This window comes from Mirounga angustirostris, unplaced genomic scaffold (assembly GCF_029215605.1).
Source record: "Mirounga angustirostris isolate CCGP_5_RB_7025 unplaced genomic scaffold, mMirAng1.0.hap1 SCAF_3, whole genome shotgun sequence".
Taxonomy (NCBI): domain Eukaryota; kingdom Metazoa; phylum Chordata; class Mammalia; order Carnivora; family Phocidae; genus Mirounga; species Mirounga angustirostris.
Window position 1 is genome coordinate 168,516,980 of NW_026991711.1, and position 20,277 is coordinate 168,537,256.

Sequence of the window (20,277 nt, forward strand, 5' to 3'; positions counted from 1 at the left end):
GGTGACATTTATCAACCAGTTGAGTCAAGAGAATTCCATGAGAGCTGGGTAGTACAGGAGATTTCTAGGGATGAAATTTAGGATATTCCTAGTATTCTATTCTTGTGACAAAAAAGGCAAGCATCCATTATAGTTGAAATTCAAATTTGTAACTTGTGGATTAAAAAAAAAGACTAAAATACTGAATTCTAATATTGCAAAGAGTTATTTTCTAAAACAATTTTCTGGGATTCAACATCAGGTTTTTTTTTTTTTTTAGCTTTTAATTAAACTTTAATTTGGTCATGACATTTTGAGAGATTTAGACAATTTTCAGCCTTCCCACAGAGATTCGTCATTCTCCCCTTTTGACAGTGAGTTCTTCCCACACAGAGAATTTCAGGCATAGGGGCCTCAGCTGAACAAATATAATTAATAACAATACAGTATTCAACTTCATGTTTAAATACATTTAAAAGAATTATTAATGATTTTGAAATAATTAAAGAAGTGGAAAGATACTACTTTTCATTATGAAGAAGAGAACATCAAAATATTTCGGTCCAGTCTTTGGGAAAAGTAAAACAAGGAGAGAGATGTGGGGAAGGAAGGAGAGTGGAGAAGAGGTGAAAAGAGAAAACTTGTTCAGAGTTATCAAACCTTGTGTAGGAATGTCCTGGTATGGGGATCCCACTTTTACTCTTGTTCTCTTCTAATTCCAGTTAACTTCTAGCATGTTTAGAACTCTTTAGAAAGGGAAAAGTATTTGTCATCTGTCTATTTTCCAATCTATTTTTGAATCCTTCTAGGTCAAGAGGGTGAGAAAAAATAGAGAAATTTCTGATGCTCTGAACATTTCTCAAAGAGCCATTCCCCAGCCATGAGGATTTTTTAGCCACTCTTAAGTTACAGACATGGTGGTATGTGTGGTCTCAAAAGTGAGCAATGAAATGCATCAAAGGGCAGATTTAGTAGATGTGAATAGATCGATTTTCACATTGTAAAATTTTAAAACATGTCAAAACAACCATAAAGGCATGCAGATATTTTTATTTTGTTGCTTTCTTGACTAGATATAAATATCAAGGGATGTTTTTACATAGAGAACATTAGTTAAAATTAATCTTGGGTTAATTTACTTATTGACTCAAACAAATGATGGAGAAAAGAAATGCAGAAGATAGATTTCATCCGAAATGTTTTATGTCAAAAACAAACTCCAAAATTTTGAGGTGGGGTTATCTACTTCAGAAAGGCATATGCCTTGCTGGCTAATTTTAGTGCAGAAACGTGATGGTGTAATTTACAGTTTTTGCTTGGGGGGTTTAGAGAACTAGAAAAAACATGGCTCCCAGCCTTAAAACAAAGATAAATTCAGGTCAACTGCAAGTTCATGAATTTCCTTGACCCCACAAGAAAGCTGAGAAAGTAGAGCACCCAACTAACCCTAATTCTGGGGTGAGAGAGGAACCTGTAGGGAGAGACTAGGTGAGAGGAGAACACTTCTTACCTGGGGCCCAGCCAGTCAAGGGGTAAAAATAATTCAGCTAAAACTATTGGTGACTTGGTAGAGGCTGAACGCAGGCTGGCAAGAACGTGTGAAGCTCCTGAGGCCCTAGATGTGGGGAGGGGGTTCCATCACTCTTGGAAACCTTCTTTTCCACACTTTCCACCTGACATGGCACAGTCCTGGGAACAAGGATGCCACAGAATGATAGGAAACACTACTTGGAATCTTCACTTTAATCTCCTTTATAAAGCAAACAACTTAATCTAAGTGGGAAGAAAGTTAAAAGAAAAAGAAATAATAATATAACTAGAGCTCTTAAGGACTTAATGAAAACCTCCTGCAGCCAAAGGAAGGGAACAGAAATAAACATAAAAATCCTTCTACCCCCTAGGGAAGTTTCTTAATTTTGATGCTACTGATATTTTGAGGCAGAGAAATCTTTGCTGGTGGTGGAAGGGGGGCTGCTGTACTCTGCACTGCAGGATAGTTAACAGTATCTCTGGCCTCTACTCACAACATGGCAGTTGCACTGTCCCATTTTGGCAGACAAAAATGTCTCCTGATATCACCAGTTGTCCCCTGTTGGGTGGGGGAAGGGATGAACAAAATTGCCCTGGTTGAATGACTGCCATAGAAGAGTGACAGTAACATGTTCTGGGCCGAGGACTACACTAAGACAACCACACCCCTGATGCCCAGGGACCTGCCTAAGACTGAGAATATCAGGGAACAAACTCCTGCCCCCTCCCACTCCCAGCGACTCTCCAGCATTAGGCTAATAAGTCCAGAATAAAAGTAATAATTGGATACTGCTAGAAAGCTGCAAAAGATACATTCTCTGAGGCACAGAGCAAGCAAAGAACTAAAACTGAGGGGAAAGCATATTTTGAGAAAGATCCTCCAGCAAATCAGCCCTAACACTAAATCCAGGTGTCAGCAGAGAAATACGAAGCTTGTGCACCAAGGATAAGCACACTGAAAAGAAATGTCAATCACAGTGCAACTAGACTAATGTAATCTCATGCTAAATGCCTAGCAGAAAGAAAGGCAGGCCCATGTCCAAACAAAACACCTCACTCTACTGTTCTACACGACATGAAAAATTCAAGAAAGTCAATTCTTTGCCAAGAGAAAATTAATCAGTGACCAGATACAGATAAAACACAGATATTAAAATTGTTGAATTTAAAGAATTATGATTCATATGGTAAAGATTCTAACAGAGATAGTGAATAACGTGCGAGATCAGATGGGTAGTTGCAGCAAAAAGATGGAATTATAAGAACGAATCAAGTGGAAATGCTAGCAATAAAAAATAGTAGAGAGATGAAAGATGCCTTCAGTGGCTCATCTGTAGAATCAACAGAGCCAAGGAATTGGTGAACTTGAACATAGGTCAAAAGAAATAGCTCAAACCAAAATACAAAGATTAAAAAAGACTGACCAAAACAGAACAAAACAGCCAAGAGCTGTAAGAAAATACCAAATGTTCTCACATACACTTAATTGGAATTCCAGGAGACAAGAGGTAGAACAGGACAGAAGAAATATTTGAAGAAATAATGAATGTGAAAAAAAAAAGAAATAATAGGTGTGAATTGTCTGGAAATAACAACAGACATTGAACCACATATGTAAGAAACTCAGAGAACAATAAATACAAACACACACATACACACACTCAGAAACATGGGCACAACATATTCAAATTGCTGAAAACAGAAGACAAAGAGAAAATCCTTAATCAGGTAAAAGTAGAAAATCATCTTCGTGGCATTTGAATATTAACTGCTATTAAGGAAGGTGTCTTAACAAACACCATCAAAACTTCCCAAATTTATATAAAACATAAAAATCAATGTATATGAATATCTATTGTAATCCTATAAACTAGAAATGAACAATCAGAAATTGAAATTTTAAAAAAGCAAAACCATTCATAGGAATGCCAAAAATGAAATATTTAGGGATAAATCTGAAAAAACATGTATAAGGCCTGTACAATGTCTGAACACAAAATTAGAAACCATTGGTGAAATAAAGACCTAAATAAATGAAAAGCTATACCTTGTTCATGGCTTGTGCAACTAAATATTTTCTAAATGTCTATTTTATTCAAATTGATCTGTAGATTCAATGCAATCCAGAACAGAATTTTTAGGAGGTTTTTGCGGAAATTGACAAACTGATTCTAAAATCCATATGCAAATTCAACGGACCTAGAAGAGCCAAAATAATTTTGGAAAATAACTAAGTTGGAGGACTAACACAACCTGATTTCAAAAGCTACTGTAAGCAAGACAGTACACTATTGGCATGAAGACAGATCAATGGAACGGAATAGAGAGTCTAAAAATAGACCATGGTCTGTAAAAAGAAAAATAATAATATTTAAAAAAAATAACCTTAGGTTAGGTCACGATTTCTTAGATACAACTCCAAAGCAGGGTCCATAAAATAAATACATTGATAAATTGGACTTAATCAAAGTTAAAAATTGACTTCAAAGTAAAAAGTTAAACATTGTTAGCTCAAGTTGATTGCAGGGGAGGAAGAAAGGAAGAATCAGAAAAAAGAGCATAATGCCAATCTTGTTTCTTCTTCCCTTTCTGAAAGTCAAGGGAGGGCATCCACTTCCAGTGACCATTATAGAACTAAGCCATTTTTCACCAATTTGTGTCCTCATTCCCTCCAAGCCAATTTTAACTCAGAATTCTTGCTGAGGAGGTTGTTTTTGCTCAGGCCCACTCACATGGACATCAGACCTTTCTGTCTGTGAGGGTTTGTTTTCTGTTTTTGTTTTTGTTTTTTTCCTGGCAGCTGTCACCAGCAGAGTAAAGTCCATATTGGGAGTGACAAATCCGAACCCATGAAGGATGTATTCAAGAAGTAGTACAGAGCCTAGAAACAAGCTCAAGATAAGATTCATAAGACTCAGGTGTGAAGAGGTCAAAAATGACCCTCAACATTTTTCCCAAGAAGAGCCTCAGACTGACATTCACCTATTTATTTTCTGAAGAATAAGGCCATGAAAAAAATTCTATAACAAATACTAGGAAAGGTTCCATTATAGTGAATCAAGCTCATACAGTATAACTCTTTCAAGGGCAATGATAAAGTAATGTGATTATTACATGATTTTGTTTTAAATCTCAATCAGGGTCATACTTCTCTATTCCTGCTGACTTTTTATTTGTCTAATGTTTTATTAATGCTATTTCTTCTTGGGGAAAAAATACAAAGAGAAGATATAATGTTTTTGCTGCCTACCTTGAAAAGTAAAGCTCTGTGTCCATTATTATTCCATTCAAACAAAAAGCAGTGAAAAAGCAAACTGTAGAAGATCTCTGCATTCAATTCAATTTGATGACAACAATACTGTGATATTCACTCCAATTTTTTTTTACCGTGTTTTCCCTTTAAAATAGTTTTAACATTAGGCAGAATTATTGTTACAGAAAATTTTTGGAGAAAAACTAGCTGAAAAATAAAAACAAAACATTAGTCTACCATCTTGCCAGAATGTTTAACAGATGATGACTTTGAAGTGTCTCAATTACAGGGAGTTTATAGTTCTAAATGAAATGTGTAGTACTGTGAAGCTCTTAGATAATAATGTAGGAGAATATCTCCATGATGTCCCCTCTTTCCTCTAGGGAAGGGAAGAATTTATTAAGCAAGACTCAGAAGAACACCAATCGTAAAGTCCAAAATTCATATTTATAAACTTCTTTTCATTAAAAGACATTGTAATAGTTTCCTTAAAAGTTAGGCATACACTAATTATGCCCAGCAACTCCAATTCGAAGGGTTTATCATAGAGAATTGAAAACATTTTCATACACCTGTGTATGAATGCTCATGCATAAGATTATTATTTGCAATCACCAATACAGGCCTACCTCAGAGAAATGTTGGTTTGGTTCCAGACCACTGCAATAAAGCATATATCGCCATAAAGTAAGTCAAAGTAATTTTTTTTGTTTCCAGTATATATGAAAATTATGTTCATACTATGGTGTAGTGTGTAATAACATGTCTAAAAAAAGTGTACATACCTTAATTTAAAAATACTTTTGCTAAAAAATGCTAACAATCATCTGAGCTTTCGGTAAGTCATAATCACTGATCACAGATCATCATAACAAATGTAATAATAATTAAAGTTTGAAATATTACAAAAATTACCAAAATGTGACACAGAGACACAGAGAGCAAATGCTGTTGGAGACATGACGCCAATAGACTTGTTCAATGCAAGGCTGCCATAAACCTTCAGTTTGTAAAAAATGCAATATCTGCAAAGCCCTATAAAGTGAAGCACAATAAAATGAGGTATGACTATAATTGGAAACATAAATACCCTTTAATAGGTGACAATCAAGATTTTACTAGAGAAAAGATTACAAATTACATACAATAAAAAATTATCCATTTATAACCAGTCAGCATTTTATTTTATATGCTTCCAAAAACTTTAAGAACCTATGAACATACACGTTTTATAAAAATGGGACTAATTAATGTGCCTTGTTCTGGACTTTGCCTTTTAAACTTACCATTATATTGAGAGAATCTTCCCAACCACATTATGATTCACCTATCTGATTTACTTAGAGCTATATCAAAAATGTCTGGATAATTTTATAGAAATTATTATAAAAAAGGAAGTCATTGATCTAGAAACAACAGGACTCTCCATTTACACTAGGCACCTCAAAAATTAGCACGGAAAGAGAAGACTTGAATTAGAATAACAGGCTATTGGTTAGACAACCTTTAAAGAAAATAGTTCTAAAAATACTGTCCATTACTCAAACCAGAAAGTCATGAGCCCTGCCCTGATTTTACCTTTATAATTAACTTAAAACATGTATTATGTTTTTGCTTTTCTTTTTAATTCTGACTCTGTCAGTTCCTGGTCAGGTAACACAAAGTGATCGTTTTTCTTATGACTGTAATATGATATTAGTTTTGCTTTTATTCTTTTCTTTCCCATGTAATAGGTAAAACCTACTTACTGAGTTCTGCCATTGAGGGCTGCCAAAAAGTGTCAGTAATCTCACTGGCCTGATGTCAAATCTATAAAAATTAATCCATTTAGGGGGTTACTATGGAGATAGGCAGATAACGCCTTACAATATTACCGAAGATCCTCTAAATGCTGCTCTCCCTCATGAACTTGGAAAAGCCCTAGAGGTTAGTGCATTAAGAAAACTATGAAAATATCCATATATATTGAGGTAGTTTGGACTTGTCGTGTGTTTACCCAGAAAGTTGTTACATTGTAAGCTGCAGAGTTTGACATTTCTCTCAAATTCTCTCATTGCAAAGGTCACTCTAGTCCTCAGTTCATAGCCCACTAATGTCTTCAGTCTGCAAGCCTCCTTTATTTTACTTCTTTTTTCTTTCCTTTTATTTCCATTTCTTAATCCCATTCAATCGCACCCACTGTAAGTAACTAGGGGCACCCTTTTCCAGTCAATGGAGAGATTCTCCTGGCTCCACATCTTCATCTCAAGACTGAACCTAAGCCACAATACATACACTGAGTAGCAGAAACCACCAGGGAGTCCCACAGCCTTGTTAGACAGATGTTTGGCCCATTTCTATAACAATAATTATAATGCATAAACAATGACAACAAAATAACAAATCATAATGAGGTCTCACTGTGTCTCAGGGACTTTACCTGTATTCTCACTACTCTGCATAAATATCTTACACGATAGGTAGGTGACATTATGTCCATTTTAAAGATGAAAACATCGATGCTAAGATTAGAGGGAAAACGAGTGAAGTATTAATAAAGTTTGTAGTTTAATAATTTTGTTCCAATGTTAATTTCCTAGTTTTGATAGATCTACCATGATTTTATAAGATATTAATTTTAGGGGAAGATAAGCAAAAGATATACAGGACTTTTGCACTATTTTCTAACATCTCTGTAAATCTAAAATTACTTGGATTTAAAAGTACTTTTAAATGATATTAAGGGATTTTTTCAAGATCAGTTTTCCACTATAACTTGAAATACAGTAATAGAAATATGAGATATGTTGATAGAGAAGCAAGAGGACCTGTGGGTGTAGAAGGAATAAGGGACAAATCAGCTCCCACTATGGGCAGAGGAACGATATGGAAAGTACCTAGCTGTAAAAGTTGACTACCCTACTTGTGGTTTGCCTAACATGGGGGTGGACTGTGGGAGAAGGGAGGGAGGGAACAAAAGGAAAGAAGGGGCACTAGGAATACATTCGTTAGGGCAAGACTCACATTGGATTTCCTGCTGCTGTGTCGTTGTTCCTGCTGCAATTATTTCCTGAAAGGATGCTGATTTGGAAGTTCCACTGAAGGCAGTGGAAAATCAGTCAGCTAATGTCACCTGATAAAGCAAAATTTTATATGTTCTTTTCCTCAAACGTATTTCCCCTCACCAACTGGCAAAACAACACACACACACACATTCAGATCCAGTGAGATACCATTCATTCAAGGTCCTTCTATGGGGACAAAGGTAGAATGCCATAACTTTCTGTCCTTTTATCAGGCCAGAAACAGTGGGAAGTCTACTGGAACAGTTCTCATTACAGTTCCAAGGCTTACAAAATATTTAAAATTTGAAAGAAGGAAGTGTGAAACATATCCAACAGTGCCAGTGAACACTGAATGAATATCCAAAAAGATATAAAGTAAAATTTCCTAAGCAATTTAAGCTTGTCATATCACCAAATTGAAGTTTTAAGAGACAAATGACATATTTTCATGATTTTAGACAAAAAAAAATGACATTTCAGATGTCTGAATTGAATGCAGTTTTAAGGATGGGCTAGAATATGAAATGGCTGCGCTATCTTTCCAAATATCAATGTGTTCTCGCAATTTTTTATTGTAGTGAAAACCATACACTATAAATACATATCCCAAAGTTGAAAATAGAGCTACCATGCGATCCAGCAATTGCACTACTGGGTATTTACCCCAAAGATACAAATGTAGGGATCCGAAGGGGTACGTGCACCCTGATGTTTATAGCAGCAATGTCCACAATAGCCAAACTGTGGAAAGAGCCAAGATGTCCATCAATAGATGAATGGATAAAGATGTGGTATATATATGTGTGTGTGTGTGTGTGTGTGTGTGTGTAACACACACACAATGGAATATTATGCAGCCATCAAAAGGAATGAGATCTTGCCATTTGCAATGACGTGGTTGGAACTGGAGGTTATTATGCTGAGCAAAATAAGTCAATCAGAGAAAGACATGTATCATATGACCTCACTGATATGAGGAATTCTTAACCTCGTAACAGTTTTTAAGTGTACAGCACATTACTGTCAACTATATGCACACTGTTGTACAATAGATCTCTAGAACTTTTTTATCTTGCATGACTAAAACTCTACACCCACTAAACAACTGTTTCCCCTCCCTGCCCCAACTCTGGCAACCACCATTTAACTTTCTGTTTCTGTGTGTCTGATTACTTAGTGCAATCACACATTATTTCTGTGTGACTGACTTTATTTAGTATAATGTCCTCAAGGATCATCCTTGTTGTGGCATATGCCAGGATTCCCTTCTTTTTTCTGGGTGATTAGTATTCCATTGTAGTTCTTTTTTGAAAGATTTATTTATTTTAGAGGAAAAGAGAGAGAGCACAAGTGGGAGGGGCAGGAGGAGAGGAAGAGAGAATCTCAAGCAGACTCCATGCTGAGCATAGAACCTGACTTGGGGCTCAATCTCACTACCCTGAGATCATGACCTGAGCTGAAATCAAGAGTCAGACACTCAACCCACTGAGCCACCCAGGAACCCCTTCCATTGTATTTCTATTATCACATTTCCATTTATCCACTGATGGACATTTAGGTTGCTTCCATATCTTAGCTATTGTAAATAATGCTGCAATGAACATGGTGTGCAAATCTCTCTTGAAGATCCTGTTTTCAATTCTTTGGGGTATATACCCTGAATTGGGACTTCTCAATCAAATGGTAATTCTATTTTTAAGTTTTTGAGAAAATATCTTGTAGTTTTCCATAGTGGCTGCATAATTTTACAATCACAAAAACAGTGCACAATGGTTCCAATTTCTCCACATCCTTGTCACTTTGTTATTTTATATTTTTTGATAGTAGCCATCCTAATAAATATGGCCTCCTCTGTTCTCTTTCAATTACCCTTTGGATGGAGTATCTTTTCCATCCCTTTCACTTTCAGCCTATGTGTGCCTTTACATGTAAGGTGAGTCTCCTGTGGACAGCATAGACTTTGATCTTGTTTTTTAATCCATTCAGCCACTCTGTCTTTCAAATAGAGAATTTGATCCATTTACATCTAAAGTAATTACTGATAGGGAAAGACTGACTATTGCTGTTTTAATTATTTTCTGTGTGTCTTGTTATTTTCTCCCTGTTTTCTTCTCTTCCTGAATTCTTTTGTGCTTCGTCAAATTTTGCACCGATATGCTTTGATTCCTTTCTCATTTACTTTTGTGTATCTTCTCTTCTTTGGTTCCTGGTGTGTCTAAAGAAACTAATCCAATTGATGGTAGTCACTGGTCGGCAAACCCAGAGTTGAACCTTCTGAATGGGTGTCCTTCCTTTAATTTTACCTCTCTAATACTGTAGCAGTAGATAATAGACACAAAGAAACCCCAGAGAACAAGAAATCAGAATGTTCAGGCAAACTAAAAATTCACTAAACTGTCTTTTGTTAAAATGTATAAATTTAAAAAATACTACTTTTTTCATGATTTCTTCAGCAAGATATAAAATTATTCTCTCCTAATTTTTCTAAATCTAAACTTTATTTTGCTTTCTTTCCTATTTGAGTTCTGTTCTTAGAGACAAATTTACCGAACACATGATAGAATACAATACCTCAAGATGAAAATCCCATGTACACTCAGAAATATTTGGACACTGAGTCCTGGAAACAATGGGTATGACATTTCATGCCCAAAACCTTATTTTTAAAATTCATTCAAAATACGTATTTGGTTCTCCCATGCATGAAGACCATTCAAGGTGATGGAGACACAGTGACAGAGAAAGACAGAGGAGGTCCCTGTTCTCTCAGAGTGTACCTTTTGGTATGAGATGGTTCAGATAAAAAATGACAAATAATCATAAAAAATAAACAAAATATAGTAAAAAAGGCTACACAGGCAATTAAAAGAGGTGACATGTTAGCTATGTTAGAGGATGACCAATTGGACTTCAGGGAAGTCCTATCTGATGACATCTGAATGAAAAGGAGCCAACACTGAGACTATTTAAGAGAAGGAATTTCAGGCAAAGGAAATGCGACTACAATGTCCTCAGGCAGGGATGTGCTTGGTATATTTGAGTCATAGAAAGAAAATGGAACTTGATGGGCAAGGGCCAGCATGGTTTGAGTTGAAGTAAGAAAGTTAAGTATGGTTGGTGCATCAAATCCTGTGAACGAGCAAGTGCTTTAGGAGAAAGGAGGTGGTAAGAGGAGGAGGTTGCAAAGATGCAAAAGCCAACTACAAGAACAAGATTGCCAAAAAGCACTCTTTTCCTGAAAGGAGTTGAAGAAGAGCTGACAGTGCATCCAGATCTCCCACTGGAACCCAGTGAAGGAGTGGAGCAGGCAGATGAACACAATGGGAAGAATTTCGGAGGCCAGGGCCAGGACCAGAATCCATCTGTAGAGTTTCCAGAAAGAGAATTGCAAGCCTTTTATTAATCAACTCAAATGACTTTTAGTAAAGATAGCTTGCTTTGGGGAGGGGACAATTTATCAGAACCAAAAGAGTATTCCTTTTCTCTTTTCCTCTTTGTTTCTGCTAGTCACCATTTATTTTTCTCCCTCCTGTTTTGGTCACATCTACACTCAATAAGGTCATTTATTTTCACTTCTTATAATTACTGGTGTCTAGCTCTTGCTAACCTCATTTACATTCCAATTATTTAGATGATACAGTTCTCACTGAACTTTCAAATGCCTCTGCTCTGTCCTAAACCTTGTTTAACAAAAGATAGTCATTAAAATCATCACTACAAATTAAACATCTATGTATTCATAGCAGCTTTTTGGCTTTTGTTCTGTTTTGTTTTTCTTGGGGACAAACTCCACTGTTTCTTTTCTTTTCTTGGTTCTCCAGTTGTATTTATTCTCTGGGGCATTTAATTTGTCAATCTCCCATTCTTTTTCTTACCAGCAAGCATTATGTCTCAAGTTGCCTATAGATCACTCTTGTCCATTTTAATTAATTAACTAATTAACTAATTAATTAATTAAAAAAAATTTTAAGTAGGCTTTACACCCAGTGTGGAGTCCAGTGAGGGGCTTGGATTTACAACCCTGAGATCATGACCTGAACCAAGATCAAGAGTCAGACACTTAACCAACTGAGCCACCTCTTCTTGTCCATTTTTAAATCAACACCAACAATTTCTAATAAATCCCAAAGCTGGCAACTTAACACATGTTACACATTTTATACAACTTCTCGTGTTTTACAGGACCCTCCATTCTCTTCCTCATCTCCTAATCCCATGTGCAGGTTAATTTGTTAGTCTTACTATTTATATACTACACTGCTAAATCAGGATTCCTCTTTCTTACTCCATGTCTCAAATATCTCCCTTTCTCTCTGAAGGCAAGAAAAACTCCCTGAATCATTGAAGTCCTGATAACCTCGGTTTTAAACCAGGACTATTTCAATATCCTTCTCTCTAGTTTTTCCTCCATAGAAAAATTGCTTGAATTGGTTTAGTTAACCCAAACATATGAGGATAGTATGCAAAACAAACAAAGTCTACAGGAATGCTTCTACAATAAGTTACTAAATAATATATTTTCAGTTTTCTAAAAGAAGCACAAATCATTAGCAAGTGCCCAGTTTGGATGTCTGCAGTTGAACATTTGCTCCGCCCCATTCTCCTTTGCTTCTCCCATCTCTCCTCACTGCCTTGACCACCAACAACTCTTGGTTCAAGGCCATCTGCTTCACTCACATTCACAGATACCCAGAGCCCTACTGTGACCTTTGTTTTAGCTGTCCCTTGTCCTCTTACCTCACACACTGACTTACCCACCACCCACTCAATTAGAAAAACCCAGTTTTAGGTCTTATTTAAGCAAAAACAAAGTTAAACAGGCAAGGGAAACCTAATTCAAGGTTATTGAGTTTTCACTTAATTCTACTGAAACAAAAGACAGAAAAATTTTAAGAGCTGGGGTAATCGAGCAATAATAGGGAGGGAAGGTAGGAGAGATAGTAGGCCATATGTGTTTGTTAATTGGATTTATCCAAAGGAAAAGAAAACTTTCTCATATCTTCAAACAGCAGGTACTTTTATAAGTTAGAGCAAAGCATCCACCAACGTTAGGCTCCTACTCTCCCACAGAAACTGGGAGCTGGGATGCTAGCTTCCTTGATGATTAGATTAGATTTCAAAGAGACGCTTCTAGGTCTTCAAGAACGACAGTCCTGTGTTGTAAAATTGGCTAGAGGTTTTTAAAAAGATTATCACAAAGGTGCAAAGAAAGAATCACAATTATAAGTTTTCTAAAGCAAATTCCCTATGAAAGGGAGGTCAGGGCCTAGGAACAGGAAAAAGACTGTCTGAAGTTAGGCAAGGTAAGGAGAATTTTAAGGCAAACTTGGTCACTTCATTTTATCTGTCGCTGCACGCATGAATAAATATCCATGAAGTTAAAGGCACTGGATGTTCCCAACCGACATGGCCTTATCTTTAATTATAAAAGTCTCATAATTCAACTGTCATGTATTCCCTGGAGTGAGCTCATTCAGCTTCTAAATCATAACTACTTGGGTGCCTCCTGTATCACTACCTGGGTTCGGCTGAGCACTAGAAGTATACTCATTGCATTATAGTTCAATTCAATATAGTTGTTAAAGGAAAACAGTATTAATTACACTTTCAAGAAAACCTTCAAGTCTAGTTCAAAATTATTCTAATAGAAAATTGTCTTCTCTCCAATTTTATGAATTTCTAAATACTCCTGGAATTTGTGTTGTTTTTTCCAAAATAAAACTTGACTTCGATTCCTCCCATTCTATGATACTAACATCTGAAAATTAGGTTAAAATGGAACATAAAGACATATGGTGTGAAAGGCTCACAGATGTACAAGTGTAGATCCAGTTTGGTTCAATGTGGTGAAATAATGAATAATAACTTGTGCCAGGCTTTAAATATATGCATTGGTCATTCTCTCATGAACACAGACCTTTCCACTGACATCATCATCCAGCTCTCTGGGGCACAAATTTGGTTGGCATACATCTGGTCACCCACCCAGCTGTTTGCACAACCACCCACAACTTTGCAGCCCAGCTCTCTGAAAAGGAACATCCCTAATGGAATGACTCAGGAGTGCACTGACAGAAAATGGCCTTCCGGCTTCAGCTAGCACATGGAGGTGACTGTGTGTCGAACGTCAAAGCCATCAAAACAAAGAACTCAGAAAGTTTTATTCCCAGATCTTATTCAGAAAAATGATACCTTGGTACATACTATTCTCCAATATAGGACATTGTCTCTTGACTTTGTCTTTCCACATTCACATCTGCTTGAGCAGCAGTGCTGTTCTTGTGCTGTTCTGCTGAAATTTTTCATTTTGGTCAATTTCAACTGCACATTTTGCTCAGAAACATCACTCTTTTAAAACCTCCTTTGACTTCTCCTGAGGCTAAAGCAATCTTCTTTCCCACATCCCCACAGCACTTTGTATATATGCCCCTCCCGGCACTTACCTGGTTTACTCTACTGCTCTGATTACTTTTCTGTCCTTTCTGCTAGATTGTGGGTTCTCTCAAACTGGGGACATGTCTGGGGCACCTGCGTGGCTCATTCCATTAAGTATCCGCCTTCAGCTCAGGTCATGATCCCAGGGTCCTCTGTTCCTCCTTCTCTCTTCGCCCCTCCCCTGGCTTGTGTGCTCTCTCTCTTGCACACTCTCCCTCTCAAATAAATAAAATCTTAAAAAAAAAAAAAGCTGGGGACATGTTTTATTCATCTTTCACCTTTTCCTCCCACGCATCTAAAACAGTATGTGTTACTAGGAAGTTTCTCTCTATAGGAAGCTGCTGCCCATTGAGCATAGATGCTGGAAAATGTGCTTTGGCTTCCATAGTTGTTGTCCCATTTCTTCCAGACACCATCCCTGCAAGGTTTCCATTGCACATGAGGAAAGAGGCTCAGGGATGGTGAGTACTTGCTGGGCAAAGTCAAGAAGAAAGTGGTGGCTTCAGACTTTAAACATATCATTGTTATTATATTCTATGATAAATAATGGGTGAATTTATACCAAAATACATAAACAAAAAAGTCATATTTTTAAATGTAATGCTTATTAGACATCTGCATAAACTGAAAAAAATCAGCAAGTTTTCTTTTCTATTAAATTTCTATTAAATTTTCTATCTTTTTGTATTCAGCACAGCTGTGGGTATCTGGGAAATAGCAGTTTGGAGAAAAAGCCCCTTTTATAGCAATCTGCAGTGTGGAGGCTGATTTGGGGCAAAAACAATGAGGTAAGGTCATCCCCAGTAAGAAATTAGAACCTCAGTTCCTCATTGTCCATTGCTATCATGCATGATCAGTCAAGAAGTCATGCAATTTAACCTGTTTGCTATGGACACTCAACAATGGAGTAAAAACTGGAATGAAAAACTGTTTTCCTAATTTCCAATATATGGTTAAAGTCATAAAATGCATTTGGGATTATTAATCAAAAAGAAGTTGCAAAGGGTGAATTTGTTCTTGGACATTAGAGATAACATCAGAGAAAACCAAGAGAGGAGGAAAGAATGTGATAAATGAACAGATAATTTTAAACATTTTGTAAAAACAAAGGTGTTTTAAGGGGTAAGAGTTTGTGAGACCTTACCTGAAGCAAAGGAAAATTAGCTCAGACAGGACAACAAGGGTTATATTTGTAAATTAGGGAACATCCTTTTGAATACACTTGGGGTGGGGAGTGATACAAGAAGAAGAAATCTAACATAAAGGACGTTGCTGACCAATTGCCCTCCCAAGGAGACATCATCTTCCAGAGGTGATATTAATATGAATTTCCAAGGTACATATTCAATTTTAGCAACACTGCTTAAAATACTGAGACTGAAAGACCTAACAGATAGCAAGTAGGACTTTCCATCTCTGATTTAAGGCATAACATTCACCGTGCACACACATGGAATTAAAAAATAGGAACACAGAAATGATAAACATTAAGGACAAGGAAAAGTAATAGATAGTACAGGGAGACACTGAAGTCAAGGGTGGCAACAAAGGGCACATCTTTGTATTAGTGTCAGTTCATCTTTGTCCTCCCCTATGCTCCTCTGGGGTAAGGGCCATGGATTAATCATCAGACATTCACAATAAATATCGTGTCCAGGAGCTCAGTAAATGTGTCATTTTGAAAATGAGGAGACCCAGAAAAAAGTATTTTAAGTGTGGGAAATCCATTAGCCAGTGGTTTAACTACATTCTGGACCAAATTCTACTGGTGCATCAGCAAGGCCTATTGGGTTCATTTGTTCCACAAATCTGTGTCAAAATGTTCTCTTTGGGCACCATGGCAGGAGGTGGATGGTCAATGCCAAAGTTACAGCCATCAGCTAGCTTAGGAGGAATGATACCTTCTCAAGTATCTGTGATACAAGTAAGTATATAACAACTGTGTGTGGTCCCAAAGGCAACAGACCTACAAACAGAATGCCATTAGTAATATGTCACCAATCTGCTGAGTAATGGTGTTCTGTGATGTACTAGAAATTGATTTAGTAGACACTTTTTATCCTGCAGAAAAAGAACTAGAGAATTTTGCAAGCGTTGTTTTCACTTGAGATTTCTTTAGGCGTTCAGATAGCTCTAGGCCATGTTAGTCAATATAAAGAGAATGCACTCAAGTTTTGTGTGCAAGACAACCACAGGCTATTGAGGGCTTTTATGTCTTGCAGATTTTACTCATTCAGTAAATGAACTACCTAGAAGTTACATCTTGGAACACACTATATGTTTGAATGTCCTTCTAAAATTGTAGAAACCACATTCTCTTTTAGTGTAGACAGAAAAATTTGCAAGCTCATATGGCTCTCATGTCCATTCAATTGGTCCAAATACATTGCAAGTACAAGTAACTCAAAAACCTCTCTCTCATAGAAAACAGCCAACTTAACCATATGAGTAATGAAAGTGACCAAGTTGCATCTTTTCCTTATCAAGAGTTCTGACCTGTTGGCTGAGAACTGTCAAGTTGAAATATATAATGACTCATAGTTATAGCCAGACAGACATCATCTAACATTTGATGAGCATCTGCTAGGTGCCAGTCACAGGGCGCAAGTTATGAAGAATCAGTTCTTGCTCTGTCCAAAATCTAGACTAGGAGTCCCATATAACTTATTTACAAATGTTCAAAATAAAAGGTATGTTCTTTTTAATTTTAAATTAAATTTTGTAAGTTTTAAATTCAAAACTATATCTCTTGTGGTGATTCAAAACTTGTTACACTTGGTCAAATCATCAAACTTATAAATGATTTTATACCTGCCAAACACTTATGCAAACTATATTTAATAAAAGAACTTTAGAAATTCTACATTAAAGTAAGGCTTCACACTTGTAACCACTACCTTTCAACATTGTACTGGAGTCTTACCAATACAGTAAGACTAGAGGGGAAAAAAAGTAAGCAATATACATATTAGGAGGAAAGAGATACCTTTTTTCACTTTTTTTTTTCCTTACAGACAAATGCTGGGTGTCACATCAATAAGGTACAAAAACAAAGAGAATTCTCCTATGCTGGTTATAAATAATTAATACATAAAACGGAAATGATACCGGAGGGGGAGACGAACCATGAGAGACTATGGACTCAGAAACAAACTGAGAGTTCTGGGGGGGGGGATGGGTTAGCCTGGTGATGGGTATTAAACAGGGCACGTATTGAATGGAGCACTGGGTGTTATACGCAAACAATGAATCGTGGAACACTACATCAAAAACTAATGCTGTAATGTATGGTGATTAACATAACATAATAAAAAAAAACAGAAATGATAAAGATAGTGATTAATGATGAGTAATATTTTCTTTAATTAGGCACTGATTAGTTTAAATGATTTTGGTGGGTAGTTTCAGGTAATCCCGAACAACACTCCAATGAGTTTTTCTCTTACCATTATCACTTTATAGAAGAAGAACTAATCAAGATGTTAAATAACATACTGATTCACTGCTGGTTTGTTAGCATAACAACACTCAAATTCAATTGTCTGACATTATAGGCCATAGCCTTGGTCATTGTGTTTGTTGTATTCCTTCCCCTGAAAGCTTTGATTTTCTTTAGTTTGACCCAAAACCCAATCAGCCAATAGTACAATTGTTAAGCCCAGCCCTGCTCAGAATGTCAAAGTACAAAAGTGGCATTTGTGAATATTGTGGAGAGATGCTTTACTAGAAACACAAAATTATTGCTTTCATGTGTCTTTATCCATGAAAGCTCTATTATCTGTACTTAAAGACTGAAAACAATTAGAAGCTACCATTTCAAATGGAATTAAAAGGATAAATTTCTTCTAAATAGATGAAGTACAAACCTTCTCCTCAAAAATTATCTACCACACCAAATGTAGACAATTAATTGTCACAGGCTATACAAAACTGTTTCTAATGGACCATGAATCCTATAAAATTTTAGTCTCCATGTTTTTCTAAAAGAACTAATTTAGTTAACCATCCTTTTCTTTTCCCATGAAACTCTTCTTAAATAATTTCTTACACATGTAGTTTCAGCTTCTACCATTGACTTTAAATGTAAAATCCATACCTCAAGTCCAATCTTCTTTCTAAAATTCTGTATCAATATATCCAACTCCTTTTGGACTTCTTTATCTAGACCAAACACCTTATCTAAAATCGAACACAGCTTCTTTCTCTTCATCCATCCTCACTTCACTCTTTCCTGAATTATTTTTTTAAGATTTATTTGTTTATTTTAGAGAGAGAGTGTGTGTGTGTGAGCATGGTGGGCGGGGCAGCGGGAGGGAAGGGAAGGAGCGACAGAGGGAGAGGGAGAGAGAGAATCCCAAGCAGACTCCTTGCTGAGTGAGGAGGCTCACACAGGGCTCCATCCCAGGATCCTGAGATCATGACCTGAGCCCAAATCAAGAGTCAGATGCTTAAACAACTGAGCCACCCAGGAGCCCCTTTCCTAAATTATTATATCTATCTTGTGACAATACCCACCACTGACTACACATTAAGCATTTGTTTCTTCCCAAGCATGGATCACCTTTTTTGGAATTTTTAAAATAGTGTGTGTTCTATCAATTTTGAGGCTATTTAATTAGCACCATTAACTATGTACTATAATAAACTGAGTTAATTTTTTGAAAATACTACCATACTTATGCTAATAAAAACAGAAACTAAATCTTGAGTATAAAGAATACCCCTGTATTATTCAAAAGGTATAATACCTCCAAATAAATCGATGAAATTTCAGAATAACCGTGACTTAAAATTGTAGCCTGAGAATTAGGGAGTTGAAGAAAGATGAGTCCAATAACAATTAAAATGAAGAAACTGAAGGTCAGAAAAAGTGTTAATATGTAAACATCAACTTAATTTAGCATTTAGATTTTTTTGAAGCACCAAACACTTGATTACATTTGTACGTCATCATAAATTATCATTTTACATAATTTGCAAGCTACAACCATAAATATACATCAGTTTGAAGTCATTTTTATAAATATAATCATTTACAACTATAGTTCTGTTATTTAAAGCTAGAAGCAAATTGTGGTTATCAATACAAAACATTGTACATATAATCCTGTAGTGATTTCTCTCTTTGCTCAACAAAATAGCAATTCTCCACTATCTTAGAAAAGGTAAGTTGAAACATTTTTGGTAAAGAACAGACAAAGCAATAGTTCACTTGTGCCACTTATAGCAAGAAATGTGTTTAAGCATGTTATGTAAGTTTCCCATGAAATAGAAAGAAAGGCTTTAAAGACCTAAAGGCTTTTAGTACCTAAAGGTACTAAATTTAGTACCGAAATCTTTATAGATAGATTTCCCTGCACTCATATTCCTCCTACTAACTCAGTGGCAAAATTCAGACTAAATTAATTAATTATGGGATTAATTTTACATTCAAAAATCTGTTGCTCATATAGTTGGCCAATACATGAAACAAGTGACTTGGCTTTGGAATCAGTCTATTTTAAACCTCTGACCATATTGGTTAAAACCAAAGAACTTAGAGATCCTTTGCTTTAGTAGAAATAGCTTATTTCGACTGACAGATAAAGGGGGAGTCCTATTTTGGAATAACTGAACTTTCATCACCTGAAAGCCAAGTATACAGTATTATTTTAAATTACACCCATATATGAATCCATGATTTATCCAACTTAGACTTTCATTGGATGGTCTCAGCGCGCCCCCTATGGTACCGTGGTTAAAATATGAACTAAAATGAAATAATAGAATTAACTTTCTCTAGCATCACTTTCTACACACTTGCTTTCACTCAACGAAAAAGATGAGTGCAAACCTTACATTTTATTTGGTTCACTAGATCTGTGGACGAACAGTTATTTTCAAATTGGAGAGGCACCACTGTGAAATAATCCGACACTCATTGTCTAAACTGACATGTTTTTACTATGAAATCAATATTCTCCACTACCATCACTAACAATTTTTTCTCCCTGTTCTTCTCCCTCCCTGTGTGTGTGCGTGTGCGTGTGTGTGTGT